Raw genomic sequence first — 21,741 nt, forward strand, 5'->3', positions numbered from 1 at the left:
GCTGTCCCATTGCGTCCTTCTCACCACCTTCACCTGCACAGCTCCCAGACACTGCCCCTACTTGCAGACCTTGAGCCCTGATACCAGGGTCTTCCCCTCCACTCCCATTCCTGCCAGCGACCTGGAACATCTCACCGTCCACCTTGATGGAGGATCCAGCCCACGGCGTAGCTCAGCCTCCACTCCTCTGACTCTGTCCATGGCCTAAATTTTCTCTACCTCTTAGGTCTAATATGTGAACATTGCAACTTCTGGCCCAGCTTGCTTGCTGTTCTCCCAACATTCTCATGAGCTCAAGTTATCTTGCTCTTTTAGCTCAAATAAACTTTTATTCCCTGGTTCCTTTCATTTTATTTGCTATCAGCCGCCGTCTGCCCCTTCCTTTTCTCCCCAGCCATCCTCCTTTGCCGATTGTTCATCACCCCTTCCATTCCCTTGCTCCCTACCATGTTGTGCTGGAGAAAAGAAATCACACGTGACAGAGATGAGGGCTACCCAGAGGCACGGCTGCAACTCAGCTGGGCCCTCGCACTTCCCATCAGTTCTTCTGCTGGTCTTGGGGCAGCTTCTTCTCCTGTTGTTCCCATCAGCTGCTCCAAACCATTATCATACTCCTCAAGCCCCCACTTCTCAGTCTCAGCAGATGACCTGTCTCCTCTCTTGAGAAAATTGATGCTTTTAGACCTGATGTCTGCATCAGTCAGAAGTCTTTGTTACAAACAACGGAATCCAATCTCCTGTTTGAATGCCATGTTTGTTAGAAGTTATTTTGCAATTCAGAGAATCTCTGGAAGGACCTGAGGGCCCTTGGAATCTCGGTTCCAACCAGGTTATGGGGGCTGTGATAGTAAACACCAATGTTGGGATCCGAACCTTAGCGTACCCCATGTACTAATGATGCTCACAACCCGGAGTCAGAAGTCCTGTTCCTGTTGTGTTTGAAGAGATAAACACTCCTCTCTTTCATGTGTCAGAACGTGGAATCCGTATGTACCCACCTCCTTATGCTGCTTCCTTCCAAGCCAACATCTGGTGCAGAAGCATCTGACTGATGGGAGCCAGATTCACAAGCCTGTATCTTAGCAGCAAGGGGTCTCAGGAGAATGAGTTTTGGTTTCTACCTTGTGGAGGCAAGGTTCATCATGTGGGGAGTTCCCCAAACACAGGAGGAATGATCAGAAAAGACTGTTGGCAGCCTCGAATATGATAAACGGCCCCTGTGATCTCTTTCACCTTCTTATCCACCTACCTGAAAATTTATCTACCTCTAGATCCATTCATATCTTCCTTCTTCCAATCACTAAGCCTATAATGCCCAGTATTCCCAGGTGGTCCCCCATCCAAGTACTAACAGGCCCAACCCTGCTTAGCTTCCAAGATCAGATGTGATCAAGTGCTTTCAGGGTGGTATAGCCCTGGCAGTGCTTCTGGTTTTGAAGGTCACCTTCTTTATTTCTACACCTAACTGCACCCCTTTCTCCTTTTTCCATGTCCCCTATCTATCATACCCTCTCCATTCTATGTTCTGAATCTGTCGCAATGACAATCACCCAAAATCAATGAATATATTCAAGCTTCTTCCGTCCCCACATCCCACCCTAGACTCTCTCAATTTGCTCTCCCCTACTCATCAAGCTAAGTTCTTGAGATAATGAATCAATCATTTCCATCAACTATTCCCCTCACCCTATTGCTATCAGGCTCTGATCCACTCCTGGATGCCTCCAACCCTGCCTTCACTGAAACTGTGCTTATTATGGTAAACAAATGTCCACCAGTTTAAGCCCAAATGAACACAGATTAATCCCTGATTCATTGTGCCAAGCTGCTGCTTTTGACCCCAGAGACGCCTCCTCCTTCTTGACACCTCCTACTCCGTTAGCGCCTCTGAATGACCTGCTTCCTGTTCTTCCTTACCTTTTTAACCCGTCCTTCTCTGCTTCTTCATGGGCTGTTCTTCTTCCACCTTCTATTTAAATGTTGGGGTTCCTAAGTCCCTGAGTCCCCTGATTCTAACAGCTCTCATGGATTCTGCTTGGGTAATCTCAACCATGTGCATGTTTTGCGCCCACGTGTGTGTGGATGTCCCCTGGTCTGTACCTCTAGTCCATACCCGTTCCCTGAAATTTAGACTCTGGCAGTGAAACGCCCGATGCCTGTCACTTGAACATACACCCGATGTGAGCTCTCAGCATACACACGAGGTTAACATTTCTCTTTTATGCTAACCTCTTTTAGTTGGTGATTCCAGCCAGTCCCCTGAGTTATTCTTGCCGTTTCCTTCTCCTTTACTGCCCCCCACCCCGATCCCTCTTTTAATCCTAATTGGGGCATGCCAGTTCTAAAGCCTAAGTAGCTCTCAAGTTCATCACAGCCTGTCCAGCTGTGCTGTCATTGGTCAAGGGTCTCATCATCTCTTTCTGAACTTCTAACTGGTCTCCTTTCTTCCCATCTCATCTCTAAATCCACCCTCTATGTAGCCACAGAATAGTGCTGTTACAGCTCAAACCCATCGCTGACCCGGGCACTTCCCACCTCTCCAGCTGTGTCCCATCATTTTGGCCTCAACAGCACTGATGATTTACCTTGTGTTTCTTGCCTCCCTGGTGGCTCAAATGGTAAAGAATCTACCTGCAATGCAGGAGACCCAGGTTCTGTCCCGAGTCAGGAAGATCCCCTGGAGGAGGGCATGGCAACCCCCTCCAGCATTCTTGCCTGGGAAATCCCATGGACAGAGGAGCCTGGCGGGCTACAGTCGTCCGCAAAGAGTTGGACACGACTGAGAGAATAACACTTTTAGCTTTTGCATTTTCACCCCAATTTTGGCTTTTCCGTCTTTGTATATACCATCTCTTCTGCCTGGAATGTTCTTTCCTTTGTCCTCTCCACTCTGCCACTTCACCCCTCCCCGAAAAGACCGTCGCTGAAGTCTTCCTCATCCTTTCACGCTCAGCTCAGCATCTGCGCCTCCACAAAGACTTTCAGGCCTCTTTCCTCCTCCACTGCAGAGTTAGGTCCTCTTTGCCTGCTCGCATAATGCCCATGTATGCTTCTCAAAGCACTCACTTAATGTTCTGTACCTTCAAGCTAGAATAAGACTGTAACTTTCTTAAGGGAATGTTGGTCTCACTCTTTGTTGTAACCGCAGAACCCGGTTAAAGTACTTGACAGCTAGTAGGAACTTCATTAACGTCTGGGAAATCAGTGATCTAATGGATCACCTTTACACACCCTCGAGTTCTGGTGCCAGGTTGCTAACATTGTCATTGTCCCCATCACTACCCTGATAGCATATGAAGAATGGCCGTACATTTGACAATCTCCGGCTGAGATTTACTGTGCTACCTAAACACACCTCTGAAGGCACTTTGGAAAGCTAAGTCCGCACGAGTACAGGGTCAGCATCATAGCACGGCAGAATGAACCCCACCCTTTGTCTAAAATCACAAAGCAGACCTGACGCTGACCTTCGGGCACAGCGGGTGTTCAGAGGATGTCTGAGGTTGTAAGGCAAAGTAAGAAAGAAGACTCGCCACGTGAGAGGCAAGTATCTGATGTGTTGCAACGTTGGGCTGAAATGAGAGCAGGTGAGAGCTTACGAGATTAACTGGCTGCTCTTGAGAAGAGCTGTGACCATCAGGATCTTTTGATCTCAGCCTGTGGAATGACACAGGCTCTTACTGTTTTGTTAAACTCACTGGAACCCCCAGTGGAGCCACTTCCTTCCCCTCCCTGGGGACATACCAGCTCCTGGAGGCCACCATTCCCACCTTCCAGCACCGCCACGGTGAACTGCCCTCTGCCTGGTGTGATGGCAGCTGTATTCCCCGTGCCACCATTCCCACCTTCCAGCACCGCCACCATGAACTGCCCTCTGCCTGGTGTGATGGCAGCTGTATTCCCCGTGGCTCAGAGTCCCCGTCTCCCGAGGTTGGTCCTAGGTGACAGAGGCACCCCTGCGGCTGGCATCTTGTGTGCCTGTGTCTTGGGCAGGGAACTGACTTCATCAGAGGACGCAAGGCGCTGTCCCCCCTTTCTGGAAGTAATGAGCTAGTCATTAACTAAAATACCTATGTTTCTGAGAATGACTCCTGGCAGGCTGAACGCTCTTCTCTTGAGAAGTGGCCCATAATTGAAAGAGGGGCGACGGTTGGGAGCGGAATAAAGACTGACAGATGGAGGGAAGGGTGGGACCCCACGAAGGCTCATCTTGGCTGTAACAGAGCAAACGGGCCCGAGGGCCCGGTGTTCCTCTCTCCAGCCCGCCCTTACTTATGGAATGAAAGGCTTATCAGGGAAGGAGCCCAAGAGTCCATGATTGTACAGAGCCATGCAACTTGAGAAGCAGACAACTGACTAGCCTGAAAATCTGAGTTAAATGTGGTTAAGGGCATATGCAATGAATTTGCAAGTTCCAACAAACATCTCTACAGATATACAAGAAAGAGTTATAAGATTTATATACAAAGAATAGATGGGGAAGAATCTGAAGATACTGATTACCTGGTTTTTCCAGCCCATGACAGGGTTTATCCAGTTGTCAATCTAGTTCTTCTTCTTTTCATAAATCAGACACCTAATGGTTTGAGAGTCAAGTGTGGAATGATTCAAGACTGGAAATACCGGTTGTGTCAGTCGGACCAGTGCTGTGTTCCTATAATCACTTAACATTTTTTTCCTTCTTAAACATCAGTCTGAAATCCAAAGTCAGGCCAGTTGTACTGAGCAGTGATGTTTCAAATAGTCGCTTATCAGTAACGGCAGTTTGTTGGAACCTACGAACAAGGGTGGGACTTTCCCAGTGGCTCAGCAGTAAAGAATCTGCCTGCAGTGCAGGAGCCACAGAAGACATGGGTTCAGTTCCTGGGTCTGGAAGATCCCCTGGAGGAGGGCATGGCAACCCACTCCAGTATTCTTGCCTGGAGAATCCCACGGACAGAGGAGCCTGGTGGGCTATAGTCCATGGAGTCACAAAGAGTTGGATACTACTGAAGCGACTTAGCATGCACGCATGAACAAGAGTCTGGGCGGATCGAAGGTCTTTCTGCAGTTTCTTGTGAGGAGGCACCTGGATGAATTTCAGAGCTCCTCTGTTGTCTGCCAAAGTCAGTGATGCCGGATCCAGGCCCCATGGCACAGCAGTGATGAGCAAGAGGCTGGTGATGGTGAGGCTTCATGGGTTTTTGACCTGATGGGTTTTTGACACTTGAAGAGCCTTCTCACAGCCACTACCTGTCCCCAGCACATCCCCTAGCCCTTCCCAGGAGAGAGGTGCAAATGCGCCTCACCGGTGTGCCGCTGAAATATTTGAATGGTTCTATTATGGGTTTCCAGGATCTGATCCAGCAATCAAAACCTATGTTCCAAGTGCCAGCCTGTCCTAAGCACAGTGCCAGATGGGGAATCAGTAAAAAAGCCAGAAGACAAGGCTTCTGCCCTCAGGTTTTCAGAGCAGTGGGGAGGATATTGTTCCCCAGCTGAACACCACAAAGATTCCAAGTAGATTTCCACGAGGCTCCTGTAGCAGACAGCCAGGATTACTGGGGTAAAAACATCACTCGGGTTTTTTAATTTTTTTAAAATTTTATATCAGAGTATAGCTGATTAACAATGTTGTGATAGTTTTAGGTGGACAGCAGAGGGACTCAGCCATACATATGCATGGATCCATTCTCCCCCAGACTCCCCTCCCATCCAGGCTGCCGCACACCATTGAGCAGAGTTCCCTGTGCTCTGCAGGAAGACTTGTTCATTCATCACACAGGTTTTTTTTTTTTTAATTTATTGATTTGATAGATTTATGGCTGGGCTGGGTCTTCCCTGTTGAGCAGGCTTTCTCTAGGTGTAGAGAGTGGGGGCTGCTCTCTATTGCAGGGTGGGGGCTTCTCATTGCGGTGGGTTCTCTTGTTGTGGAACATAGGCTGTAGGCTGCGCGGGCTTCAGCAGCGGCCACAGTTGTGACTCTTGGGCTCCAGAGCACAGGCTCAGTAGTTGTGGCTCACGGGCTCAGTTTCCCCACAGCACGCGGCATCTTCCCGGACCAGGGATTGAACCCCTGTCTCCCGCACCGGCAGGCGGATTCTTGACTGCTGAGCAACCAGGGGAGCCCATTGCTCAGATTTGAAGTGTCCCGCTCAGCAGCTGCTCTCCTAAAAGGCCCAGTGGCCACAGAAACGTCCCAGGGTTGATTCAGGAATGCAACGCCTGGGGGAGGCTGTGTTTCTCTCCATCTCGCTCAGGCCCCCGGCCCCCTCCTCCCTCCCCCGGGCTCTGCCGTTGTCCTCGTTGCACGGAGACTCAGAGATGGAGAACCCCGACCCAGTGACTGTGGTCTGTTGCCTCCATCCTGGAGGCTGTCTGCCTTGAGGGTGCTGTGGCTCTGGGTCACGCAGGGCAGGGAGAGAACAGATCATAAACGCGTGTGGACGGAAGTAGCGTGTCCGGGGATGTAAGAGATGCTCACCAGACTGTCACCCCTCACCTTTTCTTTTCTCCAGCTGATTCATTCAACTGGCTGTGTCTTGTGGAAGAGGGTCCAGAGACCACTGTCCCGTGTGGACTGGTGTATTCTTTTGTGGGTGTTTTTTTTTAAAGATTTTTTTTTTTTTGATGCAGATCTTTTTTAAAGCCTTTATTGAATTTGTTACTACACAGCTTCTGTTTTATGTTTCGGTTTTTTGGCTTCGAGGCACATGTGGGATCTTAGCTCTCCAACCAGGGATCAGACTCTCACCCCCACCCCGCATTGGAAGGTGAAGTCTTAAATGGACCACCAGGGAAGTCCCTGACTGGTGTGTTCTTTAAGAAACAACTCAGGTAGCCTTCAGATGGCGTGTGTACCACGTGCCAGGCCCCACACGTCTCATAGCTAAACTCTCCGTGGTCTCCATGTTCCAGATGACGAAGCTGAGTCAGTTGCTTACCCAGGATCGCATGGCTAAACAGTGGAAGAGCCAGGAAACTGATTCACCATGGACTCCTAAGGCTGTGTCCTTAACCATTCCAGGTTCTGCCATCCTGGGATGAAAAAGGATTGGGCGTCCTCTCTGTCACATTCCTCTTGAATCTGTGTCAACCACCTGGGCAACTGAAGTATGCTTGGCGTCCACAGGAACCAATCGAGCTGCAGCAGTGGCCTCCCAGCCACGAGTCAACAAGCGTGACTGTGAGCCAGTCACGGTGTGAGCGTCTGATGTAGCACGCGCCTTCCAGGCCGGTGAGTCTGAAAGCAAAGTTGTCCAACCGGCTTATCCACTGACATCACACCAGCAAGTGATTTTTAAGGTGTCTGTACTTTTTTTAGCTTCCTTGAATAACAGTGTTATTTCAGTGGTTATGAAACATGTTTTGAAAATTATTCTTTGATTTAAGTTCCTTAAGACGTCATGAATGAAGCCTAAAAACTGACCTAAAAAGGTCAGTTTTTAGAATCGTTGCACGATGTGTTGCCTTCATAGAGTGCACTTCATGATTTGGATTGTGGGATCGTCCCTCAGTATCATGCTTTTAATGGAGAAAGAAATGGCACCCCACTCCAATATTCTTGCCTGGGAAATCCCATGGACAGAGGAGCCTGGAGGGCTACAAATCCATGGGGTTTCCAAGAGTAGGACATGACTTAGCGATTAAACAACATCATGCTTTTTAAAGGGAAGCCAGTCTCTGAAAGTCATAAGCAGATTTACATAAAAATCTCCTGCTTCTTGACCTCCTTGGGATGCAAATCTATCTGTCTTGGGTTCTTATTTGATCATTTTAGGTGCATCCATCTTGTTGCTACATCTAGATTTTAAACTCTTTAAGGATACATCAAGACAGCTGGGGATATAGTATGTGTAATGCCTAACAAATATTGCAAAACTGAACAGAAAACATATAGGCACTAACTAATCATTAAGTACTAAAAATCAAGGCTTCCATGATAAAAATTGCAGAATTAATTTCGAAAACAAATATTCTCTTTCACTGCCCGAGGGACCACAAATCTCCTTCTTTCTTTCTGTTTTACAGTTAGAATTAGATGACCCATCTAATTCTAGATGACCCATCTAGATGACCTAGATTGTGAATATAATGGAGCAGCTATTGTAAAAAGAGGTCTTTTTTCTTTTACAATTGTATTTATTTTCAGTTGTGCTGGGTCTTCATCGTCGCCTGGGCTTTTCTCTAGTCGTGACAAGGGTCTTCATCGCCACGTGGCCTTTTCTCTAGTCGTGACAAGGGTCCTCATCGCCGCGTGGCCTTTTCTCTAGTCGTGACAAGGGTCCTCATTGCCGCGTGGCCTTTTCTCTAGTCGTGACAAGGGTCCTATCGCCGCGTGGCCTTTTCTCTAGTCGTGACAAGGGTCTTCATCGTCGCATGGGCTTTTCTCTAGTCGTGACAAGGGTCCTATCGCCGCGTGACCTTTTCTCTAGTCGTGACAAGGGTCCTATCGCCGCGTGGCCTTTTCTCTAGTCGTGACAAGGGTCCTCATCGTCGCCTGGGCTTTTCTCTAGTCGTGACAAGGGTCCTATCGCCGCGTGGGCTTCTCTCCAGCCGTGGCACAGGGGCCGCTCTGGCTGCCGTGTGCAGGCCTCCCATTGCAGCGGCCGCTCATTGTGCAGCACTGGCTCCAGGGCACGCGGGTGTCAGCAGTTGTGGCCCCTGGGCTCCAGGTTTTCAGAGACTGGTTTCCCTTTCAAAAGCATGACACCTGCCGGCCTGTCCTGTGAGGTCCCCTGGCGGAGGAGAGGGCAGAGCAAGTGCTTCCTGTGGGCAGTGGGCTCCGGACAGGGGGCAGAGCCAGGCCCAGGGGTGCCCTGCGCCTCCCCCCCGCCATGCCCCCACTTCCCTGGTCAGCAATCACTCCTCCCCTCTGAACTCACTCCCTGTGCTGTGCTTGGTCGTTCAGTCGTTTCCGACTCTTTTCGACCTCATGGACTGTAGCCCACCAGGCTCCTCTGTCCATGGGGATTCTCCAGGAAAGAGTACTAGAGTGGGTTGCCATGCCCTCCTGTGGGCATCTTCCTGACCCGGGGATTGACCCCAGGTCTTCTCCCACGCTGCACGCAGATTCTTTACCGTCTGAGCCACCAGGGAAGCCCGAACTCGCTCCCTACTGCTACATTATTATTTATTTACTGAATTCCTTCCTATTTGGATAAAAGGGGAGTTTTTTGTGGCACTTGCCCAACAGAAGCAGGGCAGAGATGGGGACCCGGGAAGCAGGCCCTGCGTCCCGTGGCTCCATGTGTTGCGCCTGCAGGAGGGCCAGTGGTCCTCTGGGTCCTGTGCTCTCATAACTGCCTTGGCACAGCCCCCTTCACCATGCTGTCTAACCTTCTGGATGATGTTGTTGTAGGTCCTGGGCGCGATGGCGAGTTTCCACCAAAAACTTGGAAATTAGGAAAACTGCTACTCTAAGAGATGAGACATAGTCTACGGCCATAGCAACCGCCCGATCTCATCCGATCTCGGAAGCTAAGCAGGGTCGGGCCTGGTTAGTACTTGGATGGGAGAGATGAGACACAGATACATCATTTGAAAGACAAGGAACCACCAGGCTGGCAGTAAGTTCACTGAGTAAATGGTTAGCCCTGGGCTGTCCAATACGGTGACCACATGTGGCGGTTTAAGTCAACATTAATTAAAAGACAAAATAAAATTTAAAAATCAGTTTCCTTTCACTCGTCCCGTTTCAAGTGCTTGAGAGACCACGTGGCCTGTGGCCATTAGTTTAGACAGGGCAGATCAAGGGCGGTTCCATCATCAGAGAAGGCTCTGACGTTCAGCGCTGATCTGGAAAGGCCTCCGTAAACCGGTCCCAGAGCTGGTCGGCTGGCGGACCTGCAGGCAGTGGAGTCTCAAGTTAAACGCTGGCCGCGAGGTTGCGTTTCTCTGGGTCCTGGGAGAAGTCAGATGGCCCTTGAGGGGTTAATGGAAGAGACTTCAGTAAACAGATTATTGACAAAGATAGGGCTACGCTGACCTAAGAGTGAACCATCCAGAGCTTTCATACAGCAGGGAGCTTCTGAGGGGAGGCCTGAGAGGAGAGGACGTCATTGGGCCCCATAGCCACTGCCAGATTGATGATGGCCTTGCTGTGGGCAGTTTGGGGAAACACCGGGCTCTTTCTGCCCTTTATCTGTCTTGCCAGTGCCTCCGGCTGGCATCCAACTGGAAGCCTGAAGGCATGAGAGCCTGGGGGGTCCAAGCAGGCTCGGGGGCAGAGAGGGGCAGAGAAGCAAGAGCAGGGAAACGGGGGGCCAGGAGCGGGGCCAGCCCTCCCTCCAGTGCTGCCTGGGGCTGAGGGGATCGGACCTGGCCCTGCATGTTCCAGGCTTCAGGTGGGGTCCTAACCCCGAGAAGGATGCCGGAGGGCTGTACCATGCCACCAATGGTGTGGTTTCCCGTGGGTCTGGCTACGGAGGAAAGACCATCCATGGCCTGTGGTTCTCATGCCTGTTCATGGGGCAGCTTTTTTTCTTGAATCTTTTTAAAAATTCATTTATTTTTAACTGAAGGATACTTGCTTGACAGTGTTGTGCTAGTTTCTACCAGATATCAACGTGAATCAGCTGTAGGTTTGCCCACATCCCCTCCCACCGTGGGGCAACTTTCTCTTGCAGTGAATGAACGTATCTGCAGTTTGAAACACCTGGCTGAGTGTCTACGCGACAGCGGGGCCCCAGTCCTCAGGCCAGGGAAAATTTACCTAGTGACGGGCACTGCCCTGTGAAAGCTGTTGGGAAACTCCCCTGAGAAGGACTCCAAAACATCCCGTGGGCTTAAGGACAAACATTTAAATTCCTAAAATAGCATCTGCCCCGCGGAACTGCTACGAGGGTTCCAACATGTGAACGCGAAGCACCTGGCAGCCCAAGGAACACAGAAGGGCCCTTGCACATGTTCTCCTGATGACACCCAGTGACCTCTATGATGCCTTCCACGTTCTGGGCTTGTTCGAGCCTCCAGGGATGGGGCAGGAGCTAAACAGACACCATGTCTTGCCCTCCTCATGGGGCTTTCGCAAGGGAGAAGGATGGTAGCGATGTAGATAAATACACCATATGCTCTGATAGACAGAAGCAGGTGCTGAGAGCAAAAATAATGCAAGGAACAGAGATCCGAGGGTGAGGGGCTTTTACAGAGAGATGGGGTGGCCAGGGAAGGCTTTCCTCAGACTGTGGCATCGGGGGAAAGCCAAAGGAACGTGAAGGAACAGTCACAGAGACGTCTACGACAGTAGGGGAGCTTGTACGGGGCCCTGGCAGGGGGTTCCTGACACACTGGGGAGTGGGGGAGGGTGTCAGAATGATGGGGGCAGGTGAGGGGCTGGGCAGACGAGGTCAGACCGTGGGAGGAGGTGGGTGGAAGATCGCCTGGCCTTGCTGTGGATTGGTGCTTGTGGCTGTGCCACGTGTCGGCTCTGATTCACCCACCTGCACACACAGGACTGGACTCCCTGTCTTTACTTTGTGTTCCCTCTGATCTAAGAGACTGGCTCAGAGCACTCTGGGAGCTGGGCTCCTGTCGTGTGTGTGTGTGTGTGTGTAATGTCTGTAGGTGTGTGCACGTGTGTATTAACCTGCTTTGTCAGCATAGTGCATCACATCAGGTTGATACCCTATGGATGCTGACTGATGGACACAGAAATTCCCATGTGGTCTTCAATTCTTTTTTTTTTTTTTTTTTTAAAGAAAACTCAATGATGTCCCTGTCCCAGTGTCATACGAACTCTTGGAAAAGATAGCACAGCTTCTTAATTTGACAGCATGAGCCACTTATCTGCACAGTAATAAAAATCCAGGCCATATCCTTCAGAAATGATATCTTAGTTCATCAATCAAGCAATAAAAGAAGACCAGAATAATTTTAGCGTCTGTTTAAGCCTTCATGTAATCTTTGACCCGGGGCCGAAGCCATATTCAGCAGCCTGACAGTAGAAGCTGAGCATGCCAGCCGCTAGAGATTGATGGGCTCGGAGCCGGCAGGGCGGTGGGCAGAAGGCCCTGACTCCGCTGCTCACCTGTCTCCTGTATCTTTCAAAGAAATGACAACCTGAGTGTTGCGCTGTCCTAAGGACGTGATTGAAATTTCTCCCATAAACCAAAAGAAACAAGAAGTGTTTGCCCTTGGATCAAAATGGGGCTTCCTACTTTGCCCAAACAGAAAGCAGGACCACGAAGCCAAACCAAAGCTCAATCTGGTTTCCAGTGATGCTCTTATGTCTCTGGGGGTTCTATGGTCCGTGGGCTCCCTGTCTTCCCAGGATGTCTTTTTTTCTGTGGATGACTCTCCCTGTGCCCTCTCTTCTCAGCTCCTGTTCCTCCTTTGTCTAGTAGAACTCTGGTCTCCGTTCATTCATTTCTTGGCTTACATTTATCCCCTCATCTGCAGTCTCCCAGACTGACGTGAGGGCAGCACCTTGTTGAAGAGTCTACACACACCTTTGATAGGGCTGGACATACAGTAAATTCTTGTTGTTGTTTAAATCTAGATGTCTTACTTATATAGGTAATCATCTTGTTCAGTGGGAATTTGAGATGACTTATAGAAATATATAAAGGGTTCCCCGGTTGCTCAGTGGTTATAGAATCTGCCTGCCAATGCAGGAGATGCAGGCTCGATCTCTGGATTAGGAAGATCCCCTGGAGAAGGAAATAACAACCCACTCCAGTTTTCTTGCCTGGGAAATTCCACGGACGGAGGAGACTGGTGGGCTACAGTCCCTGGGGTTGCAGAGTCAGACACAACTCAGTAACTAAGCAGCAACATAGAAACACACAGAGTTCAGCAGGATGCTTTTGGTGGGGACATTGTGGAGGCAGATTGGAAACACGGGTCTTTATCCCAAGTAGGACTCTTCCACGAGCGTCCTCTCACGATCCAGCAAAGCCTCCGATCCCCTGAGGCCAGTGTCCACCTGAGCACTGCCCTCCCTGAATCCACCCTTGGTGGGAAGGCAGCTCACCCCATGCCCCCTAATGCTTGGCCAAAGCCCCGTGGACATGCAGCCCCGGCCGCTCTCTGCAGTGGCTGCTTTGAGATAGAATGTTCACTATCATTTAATCGGTTCGGTTTCCAAGATGTTCCAAAAATGTTCAAGAATTTTTTTTCTTCTTCAGTACTGTGTCTGCAATTAAGGGGAAAAAAAAAATCTAACAAGTGAACAGTGATAGCTGGCAGGCCAAATCTTCTTGCCTTTCCTTTTGATGTAGTTACTTCAGTCACAAAGATCAAAGTACACTTTTCTAATTCAACTTTGCCCTGGTTTTAATTTCTCTTATTATAGCAGGAAAAGTGGAGCACATTCAGAAAGGAGATAGCCACCTGCTACCCCAACTTGTAAAGTATAATTTTTTGAACTTTTAGCTTCTGAGATTTTTACCAGTTGTAACAATAGAGACTTGAATTGTGCTTTGTTCATTGAAGTTATTATGCAGTAATTCTAATATCTGCATGATATTCTTTCCATAATGTACCATGATCACTCTATTAGTTAGCACTCAAGTTGCTCCCAATTTTTCATCATTATAGATACTGCAGTCAGCAACTGTGAGCATCCGGTTTTTCTTATAGTTCGGATTATTTCCAGATAGATTCCCAGAGATAAGAGTACGGGCCAAAGGGCTTTAATATTTTTATGATTCCTTATAGACAGTGCCAAGTAACTTTCCACAGGGTTGGACAGCTTTTCAAAGCCACCATTAATACAGGAGATAGTCAACCACATAGCTACCTGCCAACTCTGGAATTGCATTAAATCTGTAAATTAACAATGGGGGAAAATATTACTAAATTCAGACTGGTGATGAAGGAGTCTGTGTATTGCTACATTGGCTGCTGTGCAGTTTTTGTTTCTTTGTGTGTATATATATATGCATAAGTGGTATATGTCTATCTACGTACAACTGGATGTAGTAAACGAGACTCTGATTTGGAGCACGAGCGTCCAGAGTGTCCCCCCAGGAGCCTGGCTACCCATCCTGGATGGGGGGGCGCAGGTACAGGTCTGTCCCCTGCGCCTCCCACCTTGGGAATCCTGTACCTCTTGGCTGTGCGCACAGCAACCAAGCCAGCACAGCAGGCAACACCCTGGAACTCAGCTTGGAGTGGGGAGGTAGATCGGGTCGGAGCCCAGTTACCTGGCAGGTCTCCCAGGTAACTCTCACTGAAGAGCTTCCCTGAATCACTCCCCAGAGGTCCCCCGAGATCTGGCATTGGTGGCTCCGGTACCCCTGTTTTGGAGCGTGGAGGACCCTGGAGCATGGTGGCATTGCTGGGAGACCCCAGAGGTCCGCACCTCTGGCCTGGGCCGCCCCTGTAAGTCCCAGCTGCGGAGACCGACTCCAGGAGGCTCGGGTGCTGAGTCACAGCCTGCCCCTGGGCACTGTGCACCACAGGCCTGTGTGGACAGGCTCAGCCCTGCCCAGCGGGCGTCTTCCAGGGCCAGCAACCCTGCACTGGGCTTCTGATACAGAGCCTGGAGAGGTCCTCCCAGTGACCTCTGCTGGCCCTGCCATTGGCCATTCTGGGCTCTGGCCTCCCTAGGAACTCCCGTGCCATCCATAGTCCTGCGGGCATTGCAGGTTCCCCGATATTATGAGATACACCTTTGGGCAAATGGGCATCTTTGTTTGGAGCAGGCTGGACCCTGGCGGTGCAGTGTCCAGGAACCCCTGCCTGCCAGCTGGCCTCTCCCGGCCCGGCCCAGGCTCGGGCAGTTCCCAGGGGGACAGTGCGCTCTTGTTCATCCCTGGGAACCCCTGCCCCAGGGCCAGGGTCTCCTTCCCCAGCTTACGTATAACCAGATGCTCGCATCAGTGAGTCCCTGGGACCACGTGCCCCTCCAATCTCCTTGCCTTCTATGTGTTCCCTGACTCTCCTCCTGCTGTCTCCGCCAAGTACGCCCTCCCCGGCAACAAATAAAACACCATAACCCAGTAACCCTAACCCTAACCCTAACCCTAACCCTAACCCAGCCGCAGAGGTGAGATTGCTAGGGGATGATTGGCGCACACGCGTCTCCTTTAGGTCACACCCGCCTGGAATCAGATGGGAGGGGGTGTCAGATTTGCAGCATCGGCTGGCTGTTGCAGGGAGGCGTCCCATAGACCTGACGAGGATCTGGGTCTCCCTGATGTGTGTACATGACCCACGGGTGCTTGTGGACGGATTAAGGTGAACGTGCTTCCTCGAGCCATGCACTAAACCGTGCTCTGTTGGCTGCTCTGGACCAAACACTGCATTGGGGAGAGGAAGTCGTTACCTAGACCTGAAGGGGGCGCTCTCCGACCACAGGCTTCTTCCCTCGCTTCCTGCAGGGCCCCCAGGAAGCTTTGGGCAGGGAGTGATGCAAAATATTTCTGCCCCCAAGACCGCTGGTTATTAAGCTTGGGGGCACCCTGAGATTGGAGGAGCCACTGGGAGAACAACACAAGCAACATGAAGCCAGAACAATAAGAGAAATCATCTTACGATGATGAAGATAACAGCCAAAATGCTGGTGCTCATTTAGTTTTTACCATATAATGTGCTGTGTTGAAAATATATCACCTAACTTCATCCTGCCAACCGCTCTGTGAAATCATTACTCTCACTTTACAGACGAGCACCCCGGCCTCAGACGGGTAAGTGATCTGCCCGGGGTCAGCGGCTGGGTCCCTCTGGGTCCCATCCTGAGCGGCCAGAGGCAGCTGCCCTGGGTCTGGCTCCCACTGCTCAGCCCTGTGCCCTGGACAAGAGATTCTATTTATCACGTCCCGTGCGGCATGTAAGGTGCCTGAAAAGACGAGAGGGAGCCGGGGGTCCAGTGCTGGCCGCCGAGACCCCATCCTTTATCCTCATGTGGGACCCTTCGGACCTTTCACTTTCTGAACCTGTCTTTCCCTCCACCTCTTCAGCTGCTGGCCCAGTAAGCCCACGGGGGTAGAGGCCAGACTTCGGGGCAAGGCGAAAGCTGCTGCCTCCAGGGAGGCACCCAGAGGCGACTCAGGGCTGAATGGAGGGGGCGGTGTGGGCCTGGGTACCTTCCAGGGCCGGTGGCGCTCTGGCTGGGTAGGTCCTCGGGCCCCAGCGTGTCTCTTGACCTCTCCTGTTTCCTTGGCCATTTTGCCCAGAAAATCAGGAGAAGGGTATTGCCAGTTTCCACCCGCTGTCCTTGGCTAACCCTGTATCCTCAGGACAGATCCCACCCACTTCTATGAGCCTGGTACCAAGCTCTGCATGTCACTTGCTTTCTCACTGATGTCCCCAGCTTGGAGACCTCCTGAGGCAGGCATCATATTTTTCCCATTTCACATGTGAGGAAAGATCATGTTCAGAAAGATTAACTAGTTTTGCCTGAGTTATCAAGCTGTTAAATGTCAGAACTGGGATTTGAACCCAAATCTCCCTGACTTTCCTTGGAAGAAAAGTTATGACCAACCTAGACAGCGTATTAAAAAGAACAGACATTACTTTGCTGACAAAAGTTGTCTAGTCAAAGCTATGGTTTTTCCAGTAGTCATGTATGGATGTGAGAATTGGACCATAAAGAAAGCTGAGTGCCGAAGAATTGATGCTTTTGAACTGTGGTGTTGGAGAAGACTCTTGAGAGTCCCTTGGACAGCAAGGAGATCAAAGCAGTCAATCCTAAAGGAAATCAATCTTGAATATTTATTGAAAGGACTGATGCTGAAGCTGAAGCTCCAGTTCTTTGGCCACCTGATGCGAAGAGCTGACTCATTAGAAAAGGCCCAGATGCTGGGAAAGATTGAAGGCTGGAGAAGAAGGGGATGACAGAGGATGGTTGGATGGCATCACCGACTCAATGGACATGAGTTTGAGCAAGCTCCAGGAGATGGTAAAGGACAGAGAAGTCTGGCATGCTGCAGTCCATGGGGTCACAAAGAGTCAGACACGACTGAGCGACTGAACAACAACAACTCCCTGACTTCAAAGCTCATGTCCTTTACATTACCCCAGGCCGACATTTAGACCCATTCAGGCTGAGAGGGACAGAGGAAGAAAAAGAGTACAGTTATGCACGAACCCAACCTTTAAGGTTATTTTCAGTCATCTGCCCTTGCCTTTTCAGTCAAGGCTGAAATTACCCAGCCACCAGAAATAGGACTTGTCCTGTTTTTTTCTTTACCATTAAAAAAAAATTGAATTATAGTTAATTTACAGTGTTCTGTTGGTTTCAGGTATACAGCAAAGTGACTCGGTTATATGTTTACGTATATATCTATTATTTTTCAGATTCTTTTCCATTATAGGGTATCACAAGATATATCGTTCCCTGTGCTATACAGTAGGTCCTTGTCGTTGATTTTATATATAGTAGTGTCTATCTGTTAATCTCAAACTTATAATTTATCCACCCCTCCTTCTCCTTTGGTAACCATAGATTTGTTTTCTGTAATATTTGTGTTTGTCTGACTTACTGAGTTTGACCATCTATGTCCATCCATGTTGCCACAAATGGCAGGATTTCATTCTTTTTTTATGGTTGAGTATTATTCCATTGTGCATATGTGTAGTTGTTGTTATTTAGCCACTAAGTGTCTCTATATATATATACACACATACTATATATATATATACACATACTATATGTATATACACATACTATATATATAGTTTGTATCCTATATATTTAATATATATTGTTAGATTTTATATATTATAATTTATTTTATTTATATAAAATATAATTTAAATTATATTTCATATTTATATATTAATAAATTATATTAATATATTTAATTATCTATATATAGTTGTTTAATCATTAAGTCATGTCTGACTCTTTGATGACCCCATGGAGGAGCCTGCCAGGCTCCTCTGTCCATGGAATTTCCCAGGCAAGAATACTGGAGTGGGTTGCTATTTTATTCTCCAGGGGATCTTCCTGGACCAGAGATTGAACCTGTGTCTCCTGCATTAGTAGGATTCTTTACCACTGAGCCACCAGGAAAGCCACTATATATACACACACACACACACACACTACATCTTTATCCATTCATCTCGGACACATCTCATTAAGTAGTAACATAGAACCTCAGGGAGGCTCCTGATTCTTCTAAAGAAATGAAGTGGTGTGGTAGTCTGGGAGGCAGGGGAAGGTATCAGGAACACATGGATTTCACAGGAATCTCAGTCTCTGTGGAAACTTCGAGTAACAATGAAAGGACCTTAGATTTCCCAAATGTGCATTTGAGAGCCAAAGATCCTTTGTTTGGAAGAACCCTAACACTTTCCCTCCCCAAACCACTATTCTCAGCGGCGTTCTCAGCCTTGCGTTTCGTGGAGATTTTGTTATTGTTGCTGTCCTTAGGAAATCCATGCTACTGAAAGGCTAACTGGAGCAGTACCGATGTGGATGCGGAGGTCAGCACTAGCCTTCAGCCCCTGCGCGGGGACCCAGCGGCAGCAGGGAGTAACCGGCTGTTCCAGCAGGCCGCGCTGTTGGACTCCGGGACCAGGTGTGCGTCCTGCAATCGTGGAAGCAATCTCCGGGTTTGTTTAAGGACGGGGTCGCTGCCAGGGGGTTTATTCTGGGACCCAGCAGCGCAGACGTGTCATCCTTCTGCAGACAAGGCACTCAGTAAGGGCCCCTCGGGGACGGGTGCCCACAGCCCTCCTGGGGCTGCCGTCCTGGGGCGGGAAGGGCAGGTGAACCCTTTCCTCCTCTGGTGCCCTGAGAATAATCGCTGGGATGCCAGAGATGCTGCGTGGGCAGAAACTGCGCTATCAGGGAAATGATAGAGAAGCCGAGTAATCCAAACAGCTTCAGTGCGAGCAGAGCCCCTGGAGATGCAGTGGTTCTTGATCAGAGGTTCGCTTCAGTGTCACCCTGGGAGCACAATTAGCGTCCCTGGACCGCGCCCCTGCGCGCTGGGGGGCGGCGGGGTGAGCTGCGGAGTCTGTGTCCTCCGTGCCCCTGCGCGCTGGGGGGCGGCGGGGTGAGCTGCGGAGTCTGTGTCCTCAGCTTCCAGGGCGATCCCACGAGGGCTCCTGGCAGCTCTGCAAAGGTACCCTCCATGGTGTCATCCCTGGCCCTCAGTTAGTGCGGAATACAGATCACAGCTAGGGAGCTTCCACTCTTCCCAGTCAGTTTCCTCATCCGTAAAACGGACCAAGTGGCAGAAAAGGGCTAGTTGCTCAAACCCAGAGCCCAGACTTGAGCTACAAGGAGGGCCCAGAGCTCTTGGTGTTGCTTCCCCTAACCGCTACCTCCGTTCCCCCAAAGAAGTTCGGGGACCTAGTGGAGAGGCATGTCATTGCTGTTGAGAGCCATGCCTTCGCCAGTAACAATCGTAATATAACGATGTCAGCAGGATGAGCTTGGGCCTTTCTTCCAGGCTGGAAAGTATTAGGAAAGGGAGCCTCTTCCATTTTAAAACTAGACATTTAATTTCAAAATACATAGGATTTTGTTTAAAGTACTTTAATTAATTTCTCACTGATACTGATTTCTCATTTAAATGCTTTCTTCTCTGCGATCACCCTCTATTTTTTTTTCAGCCTAACTTTATTGAGGCTTTGATGGCTACACTGAAGATCTCTCTTGGTAAATGTCACATGGTGTATGAAAATATATGGGTTAGTTTCAACTATCTTTTGACATTGATTTTCAGCATAATCCCACAGTGATAAGAGAGCACTCTCTCTGATTTCAATACCTCTAGACTGTGAAGTTTTTGCACCTTGTTTCATGTCCCTGGATATGTTCCAGTGTCTCCTAGTTTACAGTCTACGGGAATGTGAATAGAATCTGTACCCTACTGTTGTATGAAAATTGTATACATTTTAATTACGTTGGATTGGTTCATAGTGCTTTTCTGGTCTACTATATTCTTCTTCTTCTCTGTATATGCATTCTATTAATTTTTGAGATTTTGATATTGAAACTCCAACTAAAAAATTTTAACTTATCTACTTAAAAAATAATTGTAATATATAGTGGAACTATATGTAGCCTTGTTTTGTATTTTCTAACACTCCTATAAATGTGTTATCATACTTTTCTAATTTAAAAAAAATTAAAAAAACGACAGAGACCAAAAAAAGGATAGCTTAAATAAGAAGTTAGAGAAAAAAAATAAAGCTTATTAATGCTGTATCTTGGTGTCTCTTTGGCACTTTCATCTCCCAAAGGAGAAAACCAGGTTGACAGAAGTGAATGATTGTTCTCAAGGTTGAACAGGTAACTTGTGACAGAGAGGGGCCTGGGAACCGGGCGCTGGGACTCCACGCCCCCAACCCTGCAGGGCTGTATGAGCTCAGAGCAGAGGCCCGAGGGAAGGAGACCCCCAGGGCCCTCAGCAGTCAGCTGTGGAGGCCGAGATCTCCGATACACCCTTTCCTTCTGTCTTGTTTGAATCTGTTCCAGTTATAAGCATCGCAGAAGTTAGGTTACCCAAAATCCTCCGCTTCAAATACTTCACTGGACGGTACTGCCTGTTGCAAATGGTCCTTTCAACACAGAGCTGAATGTGCAGAGAAGAAAGGGGAGGCTTGGGTGCTGAAAACCAAACGGCTTTGCCTGTGCCTCACTGCCCTGGGGGCGTTGGCCTGAGTGGGTGGGGGGGTGATGCTTCTGGCCCCACGGTGAGCAGAGATCTGGGCGAGCCCCCAACACAGGCCAGCCTGGCAGGACTGAACCCACTCAGAAAGACGAACATCTCCCTGAGAACTTGCCGCCCACGATTTATTCAAGTAGAAATTATAATTTATTCAGTAAAATTAGAAATTAATAGCAAAGTTATGTTTTAAAAAAATCCTCTATGTATGGAAAGCTAGTAATCCATTACTAAGTAAATCTTGGTTAAGAGAAAATAAAGAAAATGAATAGATGCTCATAACCAAAGGATAGCGAAAACACATGTTAAAATGTGTGGACGAGCTAAAGAAGTGCTTTTAGGTGAAATTATAACCTTCAATATGTTTAGTAGAAAATTTCAAAAGGTTAAAAATTACAAGCTAATTATCTGACTTAAGAGTTTGGAAAAGGAGCAATGGAATAAGTACAAAGAAACATCATGAAAAAAAATTAAAATAAGGACAGAAATTAATGCGCTTTGGAAAAATACCAGCAGAAACAGTATCTGGTTTGTGAAAAAGATTAATAAGAACGGTGTCTGAAGGGGACAAGGGAGAAGACACAAGTATGTAAAACATGTAACGAAAGGGGAGATAAACCACAGACACTTGAAAATTTTTAAAGGTGATTACGAAAGAACACATACAAATGAATTTGAAAAACCACCTGAGTCAGATAAATTCCTAGAAATGTAAAACATGTAAAAATTGGCACAAGAAATTTAAAAATTAAATAGACCATTATGTACCCAAGGTTTTCAAACAGAATTAGCCAACTGTCCCTTTCAAAGCGCATGTTCACATGCGTGCGCACACACACACACACACACACTGGAGGGCAGCCTCTGAAGCGGTTCCCAGTGGCCTGTCTCCTGGGATTGGGGCCCTTGAGCGTAGACGAGACCCGGCGGCTCTCTTTAAGGAATTAGATATGGCAGAGCAGTTGGGTGTCGCTAGGCGACTGCCCACATGGAGACGGCGACCCCCACCCTGCCCTCTCCTCCTTTCCTTCCCAGTCCTGCTCTGGGGAAGCCAGGGGCCTTGTCAGGGGTTCCCTGAAGGAGACGCCTGGAGCTGGGGACTGAGTCTCCTGCCAACAGGCCGTGTGAACCGGCGGCTCGTAAACAGCGTGCGGCTGGGCTGGGATGTGGATTTCCCAGGCCTGCCAAG

The 21,741-nt window shown here is 48.9% G+C and overlaps 1 pseudogene; it reads right to left on the reverse strand.

Annotated features, from left to right (window-relative positions):
• Window positions 1-1,303: 1,303 nt before the first annotated feature.
• Window positions 1,304-1,420, reverse strand: LOC113885124 (annotated as a pseudogene).
• Between the last annotated feature and the right edge of the window lie 20,321 nt (window positions 1,421-21,741).

This window comes from Bos indicus x Bos taurus, chromosome 27 (genome assembly GCF_003369695.1).
Source record: "Bos indicus x Bos taurus breed Angus x Brahman F1 hybrid chromosome 27, Bos_hybrid_MaternalHap_v2.0, whole genome shotgun sequence".
In the NCBI taxonomy this organism is placed as follows: Eukaryota; Metazoa; Chordata; class Mammalia; order Artiodactyla; family Bovidae; genus Bos; species Bos indicus x Bos taurus.